Below are 14,339 nucleotides of genomic sequence, written 5' to 3' on the forward strand. Positions count from 1 at the left end.
TTAACCTCCTTCAGTCATTGATAAGTAAATCACTGTCTCCTTGGAGAAATGGTGGTACAAAGAACACAGGAAGGAATAAGGTGAAGAAGGGATCTAGTGCCACAAAACAAGAAAAAATTTAAAGACCAATGAGGTCACATAAAATGGACTCAAATGTTTTATTATAGTAGAGTGGAATACATTTAAGCAATAACATACATGGGTTCATGGAACTCAGGAAAGATAGCACCAGAAAAAAAAATAATTAAAAGTCATGTTACTGCTTTGAAAATCAGTGTCTTTATTTTGCTTTTTTAGTAGGAACTACAGGTGAGGTGAACAAATAAACCTAGGTGATAACGAAAGCTCTTTGTTATATGAGAAAACAACTAATAGTGATAAGAATGAAAGAAGCCATAGAATTAGAAACATCATCATTATGACACCACATTTTATTCATGGGCAACTGGATTTTCACAGAGTGTTAGCATAATACCACATAGATTAGTTTCAAGGAGCAAAAGAGGAACAGCTTAATTGCACAAGGAAGGGTAATATTGTCATAACCTCTATTCAGTTTTTGATTTCCAATCACTAACCATTGGTCAACCAGATGTCCTGCCTCCTGCTGTCCTGCATTACAAAGTACACAATATCACAGAAAATGAATACTGGCCAATAATGTTTTGCATGAACTTATCAAGCTTGCAGATCTAGCTGCCAGTTTGTAGAAACTATAGGAGCTAGAGAATTAAACTGAGAAATACTGCAAGGACATAACCAGACAAATTCATAAGGCTGAATATTTCTCTTGGGATACTTAGCTTTGGAAATTTTTTCTATAAGTTGGTGTCATGAATAAAGACAAGGGAAAGAAGGTGTACTTTACCAAAGTAATAGAGATGTAAGAGTCATCACCACAAAATTCAAGGTATAGTTGTGGATTTGAATCCTGATTTGGACAAGACAACCATAGAGGAGATTTTACATACAACTGAGGACAGATGATATTTCATAGAATAAAAAAAATTAAAGTTTATTTATTTATTTTGAGAGAGACAAAGTGTGAGTGAGAGAGGAACAGAGAAAGAGGGAGAGAGAGAGTCCCAAGTAGGCTCCATGCTGTCAGCATGGAGCACTATGCAGGGCTCAATCCCACAAACTGAGAGATCATGACTTGAGCCAAAATCAAGAGCAGGACACTAACCAACTGAGCCACCCAGGTTCCCTGAATAAAATTTTTGACATAACAAGATGTACATATTTTTCAAATATAATATGTGGTATGGCCTTATTTTGGTAAAACTATAATGGTAGATGGTCATATACAAAGAAAAAGATCTAAAGACATCCACTGTGGGCAGATAGTGTCACTTCTGAGTGACAGAGTATATTATCACTATCTTAGTTTTGTTGATTTCTATTTTCTAACTTTATATAGGCAGTAGACAGCTTTTGAAATTATGTAAAGATTTTTTTTAATTAAAATACATATTCCTGATAAATACATTATCTACATTTTGGAAAAAAAAAAGATTAATTGTTGGATTTTGCTTTCTACAACTTTGGCTTAGGTTTTAAGCTGAATACATTCTACTCAGAGTTTCTGAATGGTTCAAATAACGTTTTTCTCCTCCTTTTGATTTCACATGGTTTTTCAACCTAGCCTAGAAGAAATCCGTTCTAAATCCCTTGAGAAAACTCTATTTTCACTGAACTTTGATCCTACCAGAAGCAATATTTGTAAAGAGAATCCTACTGCTTCTCTTTACAAATTCAGTCTGATGTTACATCAAAGAAATTCAGATAAACATTGGAGAAATAAGTTTCAAGTTCAAAATAAATTCCTAATTTAAACTTCTAAAAAAGTTTTTGAAGCTTTTACATAACTATAACAAAAACTTCAGGAAATAGAATAAAAGATAAGCTTAACCGTAACAGCAATAACATTAATAAAATTATTAAAACCTTAACAAGCTTCATTAATATGTTTAACAATAAAGAGAAACTGAGGCCAAAAATTCACAAACAAAAACCTTGAGTTGATTCAGAAACATGTGGAAGAGTTACAATTCTAAGATTTATGTAAAAATTTTCAGTGGAGGTAGTAATTTTTTTTTAATATTTTTTTTAGCATCTATGTAACCAGTAGTTTTGTTTTTCCAGTAGTACCTGGGACAGAGCCTTGTAGGGGATGATACACTTAACACATATTAAATAAATTATGCATTTCCTTCAAATGAACACAGAGGAGTTTTCCTGCTGTATATTAAAGCTGTTTATATACAACTGTCTGAAAATGAAAAAAGTGTAGTTGGGCAGTGTTCATGTCTGAAAACGACTTGCAACTACCTTTACTTTTGTATTGATTTATCCACTATACTGAGTAGCATATACACAGTATTTAAATGTAACCTTGCAAATAAATCTTGAATATAGAGTATTATTATTATCTATTATTATTATTATTATTATCTATTATCTATTGTACCTTACACAAAACTACTATAGCCAGATAAGTTTGAGAATTAAAAAAATTGGGACCTAAAAGTCATTTGGTACATATCACCATGTATATTGCTTGCACCTTAGCAGTATCAGAGACAGCACCATGTAATAAAACACATTAATATTCTGCAGTGAAAATAGAAATATCCAAAAGTTGAATAAATGAGATCTACCTATAGCTTTCCATTAGTTCAGATCACGTCTTGTTGGCAAGTTTTTGTGCCAAATTTAAGACAGATTTGGGTTTTCAGAGCTTTGAGGATTGTGCAATTGCAGATAAGTACTAGTATTGTGGACTATCATCATCAATCAATACCTGTTAGATAGTAAACTCTACTCCCTTCTTTTTCAGGCTGAAATATATTATATTTCAGTGCTTAGACAAAACTGTCTTAGGATGTATTTTAAATATGTCATTGCCTTAATAATAAACAGATTCTCTCAGACTTAATTTTTTTTGTGTTATTTCTTGAGAAAGCTTACAGAGAGAGTGATTAGTGAAGATTCTGACCAAAGGATTCAAGAGATCAGAGGTGGTAGGTGGTAGAAACAAGTAGGCAACAAGAGCTGCTCTCAGTCTCTGACATGGCACTTGCTCATGCCATAGCATAGAGGCAGAGCTGGACAGGTATCTGGCCAGAACTATATACCAAATGTCATATTTCATTGCCATTTGGGAATAAATGACTTTCCACAAGTAGACCATTTTGCCATTATTAGGAGTAATTGAAATAAAGTACTGCCTCAAACAATGGTTTCCAATGTCTTTGAAGAATAAAATAACATTTGAAGATAATGTAGATCATATCATAGATATCATATTAATTATTGAGATCTGTAATCAGTGTAAAAAGTTTGCCACATGAGAGAAATAGATTCACTCACTGAAACCCAAATTACATAAACATTTAGCACTTTTAGAGGGAGTTAAATCTGATGTCATGTAATTCCCTGATGCTGGAAATATAAAAGGAATTCCTTTCCCTAAGAGTAATCTATAGACAAGGTTAGCACTACATTGTATTTCACTAATTTCAGCCTTGGCTGTATACTTGGGACAAAGGATCAAAGAGAATGGTAGAACTCAACATGGACCTGGAAATGGGACAAAGATTAAATAGGGAAATGTATGTAGTTTATTGGGGAAGAGGTACAACTATCTTCTACCCAGGGAGCAGATGGAGTGGGAGGCATTTCCCTTCCTTTCTCCTCCAACATCTCCATGCCTCCAAGTGAGGGTAGGAGCCTAGATAGGATGGAAGGAGAAAGAACTGGTGTGACAGACCACAGAGACCTCTGAGCCTGTGAGGGCCTTTAAAGTAGGAGCCTCCTCCTTTAGGAGGGAGGAGACATCCTTGTTTCTGTAGAGATAGAGATGATCCAGGAGGAGGAGCATAAAACAGGATTTACTCTGGCATTGGGTAGCTTATCTGACTGCATTTACTAAGGTCAAGCCATGAAGCATATGCCTTTGACTGAAAAGCCCTGTGTAATTTATATCTTAAAATCTTAGTGTTATGAGCTGAATTTTGTCCCCCAGAATTCATACTTTGTAGTCCTAGCCCCTAATTCCTCAGAATGTGACTGTATTTGGAGATAGGGCCTTTAAAGAGATGATTAAGTTACAAAGAGGCCATTAGGATGGACTGCAAATGAATATGGCTGGTGTCCTTATAAAAAGAAGGAATTTGGACAAAAATACAGCAGGGATGGACACAGAGAGGAAACATTTTGTGGCACAGTGAGAAGACATTTGCAAGACAAGGAGAAACCAGACCTATTTGCACCTTGATCTTGGACTTCTGGCCTCCAAGACTATGAGAAAGTAAATTTCTGTTGGTTAAGCCACATAGTCTGTGGTGCTTTGTTTTGGGGAGCCTGAGATGAATAATATACTTAGTTTAATAAAAATTCTACAAAGGTATGGTCAACCCCATTAAAAGAAAGTATTACTTGAATGGACAGGAAGTATAATCAGAGAATTCCTCAAGAATCTCAGAAAGTAAAAAGAATTTACCGGCAACTGATAATTCATTTATTTAAAACAATCCCTTCTGTAGGGGGCATAATAATATCCATCCAAAGATGCCCATGTCCTAATGCCTAAAACCTGTAAATGTTAGTTTACATGGCAAAAGGGCCCCTTGAGATGAGGAGATTATCCTGGATTATCCAGGAAGGCCCAATGTAATTACAAGGGCCCTAAAAAGTAGAAGACCTTTTTTGGCTGGTCAAAGACATGTATGTGGTGACAGCAGGGTCAGAGAGATGGCACACTTTTGGTTTTGAAGAAGGAGGGGGAATCAAGAAGCATGAAATGTGGTCAGCCTTTAGAAGCCGGGAAAGGCAAGGGAACAGATTCTCAAAGTCTCCAGAAGAAATGCGGCCTTGCCAACATCTTGACTTTAGCCCATCAAAAATCTGTATCAGACTTCTGACCTCCAGACCTTTAATTAAGGTAATAAATTTGTGTTGTTTTAAGCCACTAGGTTGGTGGTGGTTGATGCAAAAGCAATAAGAAACTAACACACCTTCCAATCTGTCCCCTAAGTTTTGTGATTATTCCAGGGACAGGAGGGGGCTTCTGGTGGAGGGGGATCATTGCTTCAAAGGCAGTACTTCCTATTGTTGAATTGCTCTTTCCGTTGGAAATCTTTTGTTTTCCATCTCCAAGTTGTCATGTCTTCAGTATAAGACAAAATTAATACAATCTCTTTCCTCAAATGAAGTGGGAAGTTGTTGATCTTTAATTAGAAGTGGTGTTTTGTGTGTGTGTGTGTGTGTGTGTGTGTGTGTGTGTGTGTGTGTTAGACTATACATTATAGTTTATTTTCAGTACTTATTGCATGGGTAGCTGGACAAGTGACTACATTTCAGTTTTCTTTTCTGTAAAATGAGCTGATAACCATTTGAACCTCACAGGGTTGTTCAGAGGAGTAAATGAGTTAATACATATGCATATGGTTTATAAACTTTTGAGTGTTAAAACTTTTGTTTATATATCTATTAATGTTTTCTTTTTCCAGGTGGTCTTTAAAATACATAAAGACAGGTGTGATGTAGCCTCCTAATATCCTCTTTTCTTTGAGTATCTTCAACCTCTTCAACTGTATGCAATCCACACAATTTCTAGTCCATTTGCCAAAAAAACTTTCTACTTAAGTATTAGCCAATTTCTTCATGAAAAAAGTTATACAAATTAAGAATCACAGAAAATGTAGCACTATATGCTCATTTTTATTTGAAACCTCTAGCCAAAGAGTTATGAAGGACAACGGCGTCCAACTATCTTCTTGAAGGCAGGAGTTATCCCAGTGGTGTTGTAGCCCCTGAACTGAGGACAGGCTTTGTCCCTGGATAGTGCCTCAGTGTTTGTTGGCTTATAGACCTGGAGAGGCATAGGCAGCAACCGTCAGTCTTTGGCCAGCTGGAATTCTGAGCCTGATCACAGCATTACTCACTATCTATTCTTCTGTCTCCATTCCTGACCCTTCTCTTTCCTTTGCTAAAGGTCTAAATCATTGCAGTGGCAAAGAGAGAATGTATGAATATTCCCTGTAGAAAGCTTATTTTTATGGTACCTTGTAAAATATATATATAAATATGACCTACTTTTCACATCTATGCAGTGTCAAAGCCACTCATTCCCTAGTAGACTTGCATTTCTTCAAGGGCATACCAGTGAAAGAAATTAAGGATGACCATGGAATTTATATATTGAGATAGGGGTTTCATTGACACTTGTTACTCATGTGTGAAGAAGATTTTTAATGTTGTTAGGAGTAAAAAAAAAATGTTTGATGCTAATGTCCCCCCAGGAAGGGGGAACAGAACAAGACAGCTAAATAATTTTGAGTTTGAGAAGGTGCTATGTACTCCAAGAATACAGATATATTTCTTAAGACATGAGGCTTGTTTAGACAATGGCTCTAACACTGGTAGCTGAGTTGGGACTGCAAAAAATCACCAAACACCAGTGCTGATTAGTTTGGAAAGGTTTCCAAGACTTCCAGCATCCCAGTCTTGACAAATGACCTGTAGCATTGTCTTCTGTAGCAGAGTTAATGATTCTGAATATGGATAAGAGGGGAAAATTGAATAAAGAAAGAAACTAAGTAGAGAACATTTTCATACACTGTATAAGTATCAAATACATTTCTTTGTTCATGAAGTTATTTTAGCCAAATCCATTAGGTCAGAAGGAAAGGCTTTTTGTTGTTGTTGTTGTTTTGTTTTGTTTTGCTTTTTCAAAGGCAGTTGCAGAAGTTAAAGCATGATTTTAAATGCCTTTCTTAAGTAAGACTATAGGTGGATATTCAGTGACACAGCATGAAGTCAGGGACTGTGTCTTCTGCATTTCAATGACTTCACACTGAGTTACACAGTGAGTCCTCCATATAGATGTGGACTGTTTGATTGTGTGCATGTTTCAATTCTCTCTTCATAGATTGAAGAAATAGTATTGAATGTTCAAAGGCACTCTATTAAATATAATAGGAGTTATAAAGGAGCATTACTTGTTGACTCCTTCCCTCAAGGAATGTAAACATATACAAAATGGAAAGGCAGGCAGAAAAGTGTTAGAGAACAGCAGTGCAAGAAAGATCCCCAGGTGTTAATCAAAATGACTGCTGTGGTGATAAGGTATGGGTGGGCTGACAAAGGATACAGATGGTTTGCTTGGCTTAGCTTTTCACCATTGCATAAAACAAATGGGTGTCTGCATCTGTAGCTGTCTCTCTACCACAGGGCTCTGTGGGAACTTTGTGGAATCCACCCTGTTGGTTCAGGATTAGAGTTAGTGCCCATAGCATTACTTGCTATCTCCCACAGTCTGGTTTGGATTACTTTATTTATATCTAGCTGCCACCACATTCTCATGAGTTTGGTTCTTCAGTGTCTATATATACTGGAAAAATTCAGGGCCAGGATCTCTAACAGCATCACATATGAAGTAGAGGGTTTGGAGTCACAATCCTCAGCTCTAAAATGGTGTCCCTTTATTGTGAAAATCAGTACTTTATGTGTTGTCCTTAAATTTACCATTTCAGGACTTTACTCCTTGCCAAAGTCCCTCAAAATATGTTCAAAGACTCAACAATTTAAATTAAGATGCTGTAATTTACTAAAAATCTATTTGTAAGAAGGAGTGAAACAAGAGTCAGGGAAAGGCAGAAACACCAGTGAGTGTGCACTACATGCAGGCTATCAATCTCCTCTATGTCACCTACCCAGTACCTTAGAGTGCCTGAAGGTGTTTGGGTCTTTGGTCAGGAGCTTCCTTTGACCATGATGGAGAGAAGTATTGCTTTCCCAGAAAATTCCTATTTCTTTATATTGTGCTCAGGGATCCTTTGTGACACAGGAGAGCTTTGGAGAGAGGTATTTTGTAGCAAGAGAGGTTATGGACCTCTGACAAGGGCAAGTTGACATTTCATCACATTTTTCTGAAACTTTGTGTTCATAAAAAATGGGTGTCTTAGTGATGTGATATTCCATGAGCACTGGTCCCTTTCAGGGGTTCTGCCCTTCTGATTAGGACTACGACTGCACACAAACTGTTGACACACTGAAATCCTTGATGTATCAAAGCCATGTGAGCACAGGACTCAGTATCTCCAGAAAAGAGCACCCAGAAAAAGCCAGGAAATGTCTACAACACCAGATCCTATAGATGGAGAAGCCAGCTCAAGTACTAATGCACTGGTTGCATGCAATTTGTAAAGCATTCTGGAAGACAACAAGGAGTGTGGGACTTGCAGAGACAACAACAAAAACAGAAAATGAGGAGAATACACCTGATCCCAGGAGCAAGACCATTCTTTAGCTACACTTGACTAAAAGATTTTGTTGTTTCTACTACTTTAAAATACAAAAAAACAGAAATCAATATCAAACCCCAGTGTAAAGTATTAAGGACTATAACAGTTTTTTTAAGGACTATAACAGTTTTAAAAAATCTAGAAAATGATACGCAGGTCTCATTTCATAGCATGAATCCATCATCATTCTCAATGATTCCATTGCTTGCTCCATGGACTGGGTGGGCTACACTGATTTTTAGAGTTGACCTTCTATTGCCCTGAAAGCTTTCTTGAAGCCTTGTCTGTGGTCAGACAAGGTGAAGGACACTTTATAACAAATTCTGATTACAGAGGGATATTTTTAAACCATAAGATAATTCTTAGCTTCAAAAACAAAGCTTGTCAAAAGAAAAGGACATTCCCCCCCCCCAATATTCAGATTTGTTTCAATAAACATTTGTTATGCCCTTCCCATATGCCACATGTAGAGGGAAGAGCAGAGAGTGTCAATTAGAGACATTCAATGCCCTGGAAGATCCAGGATTGTTTTCCTCCAATGAACAACACCCACACGGAAGTGCACAAGTACAAAGAGGCAGAATTGTGTGAGGTATTTCTTATGATATCAAAACAAAATGTTTCAGAGAAAGTGTTTACATGACAACTGCATTCTCCACAATATTACATTGCATAACTAGAAGTGTGGAATTTTTTAGTGAGTAAAACATATTTTCAGGAGAATTTCCTAAGCATCAGGGAACTATAATAATAATAGGTAATAAATATATAGTGACCACAGTTCCAGGAGGACACAAGCAGCCCTAGACTTTGCAGTAGCTACTGGAAATATCCAGCATTTGCTGGACCATTTGTGCCTCTCATAACTGGGGCAAATATAACTGCCACATCTGCAGCTGTAAATGTGTGGAGCCAATTCCCAGGAGAGAACTGGGAGTGACAAAGATCTTTCCCTCCTTTGAAGTAAAATCTTTGATATCTGAATGTTTCATAAACACTCTGGTAGCTTTGTGTCTCATCATGTGGCTACTTTAACATAACAATGTGTGGGTCTCTTCATTATTTATTCTTCCCACATTCTGGACCCTGTGTGCTGGAAACTTAATAAGGATATGCAATTTCTTCATACACATGAGGAAATAGAAAGGGATTTAAATGGTGTTCATTTATTGGGTTTCAGATGACAAAATAGAGATCTAGTCTAAGATTGCTAATTGGTTAAACAAGTATAGTGCATTCTGTCATCTGATTTCACAAAGCTATCTATTAACAAGTCAGCATTCTGGGTCTCTTTGCAATATTTCATGCATCCTTCCACACTTTCTTCTCAAAATCCCTCAACCTCTCTTATTTTTTATGCTAAATATTAATCCAAAATAGCAATAATTGGGATGTCTGGCTGTCTCAGTTGGTAGAGTGTGCAACTCTTGATCTCTGGGTTGTGAGTCCCATGTTGGGCACGGAGATTATTTTTTTTATTATTTTTTAAATATAATTTATTGAAAAATAGGTTTCCATACAACACCCAGCGCTCATCCCAACAAGTGCCCTCCTCAATGCCCATCACCCACTTTCCCCTCTCCCCCACCCCCCACCAACCCTCAGTTTGTTCTCAGTATCCAAGAGTCTCTTATGGTTTTCCTCCCACCCTCTCTGTAACTTTTTTCCCCCCTTCCCTTCCCCCATGGTCTTCTGTTAAGTTTCTCAAGATCCACCTGTGAGTGAAAACATATGGTATCTGTCTTTCTCTGACTGAGTTATTTCACTTAGAATAATATCTTCCAGTTCCATCCACGTTCCTGCAAATGGCCAGATTTCATTCTTTCTCATTGCCTAGTAGTATTCCATTGTATATATAAGCCACATCTTCTTTATCCATTCGTCAGTTGATGGACATTTAGGCTCTTTCTATAATTTGGCTATTGTTGAAAGTGCTGCTATAAACATTGGGGTACATGTACCCCTATGCATCAGCACTCCTGTAACTCTTGGGCAAATTCCTAGCAGTGCTATTGCTGGGTCAAAGGGTACTTCTATTTTTAATTTTTTGAGGAACATCTAGACGGCCAACAGACACATGAAACAATGCTCAACATCACTCCTCATCAGGGAAATACAAATCAAAACCACACTGAGATACCACCTCATGCTGGTCAGAGTGGCTAAAATGAACAAATCAGGAGACTATAGATGCTGGCAAGAATGTGGAGAATGGGAACTCTCTTGCACTGCTGGTGGGAATGCAAACTGGTGCATCTGCTCTGGAAAACAGTGTGAATGTTCCTCAAAAAAATTTTTTTAAAGTAGATTACTTTAAAAATAGCAATAATCATTTTACTTTTTAAAATTGAGCTAAAACATTTTATTAGTTTCAGGCGCACAGCATAATTATTTGGCATATGTGTATATTGCTAAAAGAATACCACAGTAAGTGTAGTTAATATAAATTATCACAAATAGTTACAAACTTTGTTTTCTTCAGATGAAAACTTTAAAGATCTACTCTTGTAGTAACTTTAAAATTTGCAATACAATGTTGGCAACTATTGTCACATTGTACATAACATCCTCAGAAATTGTTTTTCTTTCTTTTTTTTAATTCCAGTGTAGTTAACATACATATTTGTTCCAGGTGTATAAACCACTCTCTGGAAGACATTTTACCTTTCATTAACAGATGATCCCTGCTGATAACAAGAGGAATAAAGGGAACACCAAATTCAGAGCACCCAAGCTCCTCTGCTAACATACAGATCCAAGCATAGCTCAGAGGAAGTGCGGATGTCACAGGCCCCCAGGTGGAGCCCTGTTTCTCTCTTTAAAGAATTACTGGAAGGTTTTTGAGTAAATGGAGTTTTCCAAACCTTATCTATAGCTGGAAGGAGAAATTTTTAGGCCACTGACACAGATGTGGTTCAGAAAGACCCCAGATAAAGACCATAAGCAATAAGACCAGCGAGAATAAGGAAGCCATTTACTTCAGGCAGCAATTCTTTCAGGAAAGTCAAACTGTGAAATCTCCCAAGCTGCACATAGATCAGAATTCTAGCCTTGCAAATCTCTAGCCTTGGGCTTCCTAATTCTCTGGCAGCATAGTCTCAGTTTCCATCTCTATTTAAAACATTTTTTAAATTCCTTCAGGAAATGCAGTATTCCCTACAGGAATTGCTTTACACGTTTCTCATAAATGGAATCTTTTAAGCAATGCTGGGAATCCATAAAGGAACCTAAACTTTTAGTATTTAGCACATTTCTGTCTGAAATATTCTGAGATAGCAATTCTCTGAAGGTCAAGTTAGGTTAATCTTGGCTATGCCATACAATCTTGATATATTTTTCTTCATAAAAAGCTTGATGCTTAGATATATAATGTGCATTTTTAAAGATTATTATTCTTATACGATTGGCAAATTTTATAATAGAGTAAATACAGTAGAATGTGTGTGTTTAAGAAGAAAAAGTAAGTGCGAGGTATTTTTTCCTGTCATGTATGATGGCCAACAGCGATTGAAACCCTTTATTTCAGTATACTTCATCCATTTTCACAAAGGTAACAAGTACACTCTCTATTTAAAGGCTCCCCAAGAAAAGCCTACAATTACAATTTTCAGCCTAGAAGTCTATTATTGTTTAAATATGAATATTTTCTCCTCTTTCCTGTTGAGTAAGCAGCAATCACCTCAGAATAAGTGAGAAAGTATGTACAAGCAAGGAGAAACAGCACCAGGAACAACAGGACTAAGAGCTACATATTTGAAGCAAACAATATGGTTTCATCCCTTATAATTACAGTGTGGTTTGAAGGCTCATACTATGTTTGTGAGGAAATAAACAAAGTGTAATTGGGTTGCAGTCATACTTAATAGTCTTTGCTGATATGTGCCTAAATATGACAGGGCAGCAGGGGAAGACTTATCTGAGACATGATAACTCTGAGAAAGATGTTGAAAGCCCCAAAACATGGTTTTTGGAGATAGACTTTTGCAGAAACTCAAGCACTGAAAATAAGCCCTCAAAAAAGATGATGGACTCTGACCACTGTGCTTTTCACACAACTGACATACATCTCTATAACTAAGAGCTGCTAATATAGGTGGCTCCATTGACTTGTTGCTTAGACAAAAAGGAGCTGATAATGAGGGAGCTGTGTGAGATAACTCCTAGACTGGCATTGACAGGGATCAGTGACTAAACAGGTGTATTTTCTTTATATTTTTTAAAATTTGAATCCAAGTTAATTAACACATAATGTAATAATGATTTCAGGAGTATAATTTAGTGATTCATCACTTACATGTAACACCCAGCGCTCATCACAAGTGTCCTCCTAATACCTATCACTCATTTAGCCTATTCCACACCCATCTCCCTTCATTAACCCTGTTTGTTCTTTATAGTTAAGAGTCTCTTATGATTTGCTTTTGTCTCTGTTTCTTTTCCCTATGTTTATCTGTTTTGTTTCTTAAATTCCACATATGAGTGAAACCATATATTTATCTTCCTTTGATTGACTTATTTAGCTTAGCATAATATACTCTAATTCCATCCACATTGTTGCAAATGGGAAGATTTCATTTTTTTAATCACAGAGTAGTATTCCACTGTATATATGTATATATCATACACATAATTAGATATGTATATATATCACATCTAATTAATTTATTCATCAGTTGATGGACATTTGGTCTCTTTCCATAATTCAGCTATTATTAATAGTGCTGCTATAAACATTTGAGTGCATGTGTCCTTTCGAATCAGCACTCCTGTATCTTTTGGATAAATTCCTACTAGTGCTATTGCTGGGTTGTAGGGTAATTCTATTTTTAATTTTTTTGAGGAACCTCCATACTGTTTTCCAGAGGGGCTGCACCAATTTGTATTCCCACCAAAAGAGCAAAAGGATTCCCCTTTATCCTCATCCTCACCAATATCTGTTATTTCCAGAGTGGTTAATTTTAGCCATTCTGACAGGTGTGAGGTTTTGATATGTATTTTTCTGATGATCAGTGATGTTGAGCATCTTTTCATATCTGTTAGCCATCTGGATATCTTCTTTGGAAAAGGAGGGCACCTTTTGGGATGAGCACTGGGTGTTGTATGGAAACCAATTTGACAATAAACTTCATATATTGAAAAAAAAGTTTCTATTCATGTATTTTGCTCATTTCTTCACTGGATTATTTGGGTTTTCGTTTTTGTTTTTGTTTGGGGGGGTGTTGAGTTTGATAAGTTCTTTATAGATTTTGGATATTAACCCTTAATCCTATTTTGGATATTTTGAAAATCCTATTTTGGAAATTTTGGATATTAACCCTTTATGACCTATTGGTCATTTGCAAATATCTTCTCCCATTCTTTAAGTTGCCTTTTAGTTTTGCTGATTGTTTCCTTCACTGTGAAGAAGCTTTTTATTTTGATGAGGTCCAAATAGTTCGTTTTTGCTTTTGTTTCCCTTGCCTCTGGAGACATGTCTAGTAAGAAGTTGCTGCAGCTGAAGTCAAAGCTGTTGTTACCTGTTCTCACCTCTAGGATTTTGATGGTTTACTGCCTCACATTTAGGCTTTTCATCCATTTTGAATTTGCTTCTGTGTATGGTCCAGAAAGTGGTCCAGGTTCATTCTTCTGCATGTTGCTGCCCAGCTTTCCCAACACCATTTGCTGAAGAGACTGTTTTCTTTTTCCATTGGATATTCTTTCCTGCTTTGTCAAAGATTAGTTGGCCATACGTTTGTGGGTCCATTTCTGGTTTCTGTATTCTGTTCCATTGATCTATGTGTCAGTTTTTGTGCCAACACCATACTGTCTTGCTGATTACAGCTTTGTAATACAGCTTGAAGTCCAGAATTGTGATGCTTCCAGCTTTGGTTTCTTTTTCAAGATTGCTTTGGCTATTTGTGGTCTTTTCTGGTTCCATACAAATTTTAGAATTGTTTGTTCTAGCTCTATGAAGAATGCTGGTGTTAGTTTGAGAGAGATTGCATTGAATATGTATACTTTTTTTTGGGTAATATGAACGTTATAACAATA

Source organism: Felis catus, chromosome B3 (assembly GCF_018350175.1).
Source record: "Felis catus isolate Fca126 chromosome B3, F.catus_Fca126_mat1.0, whole genome shotgun sequence".
NCBI classification, from domain to species: Eukaryota; Metazoa; Chordata; class Mammalia; order Carnivora; family Felidae; genus Felis; species Felis catus.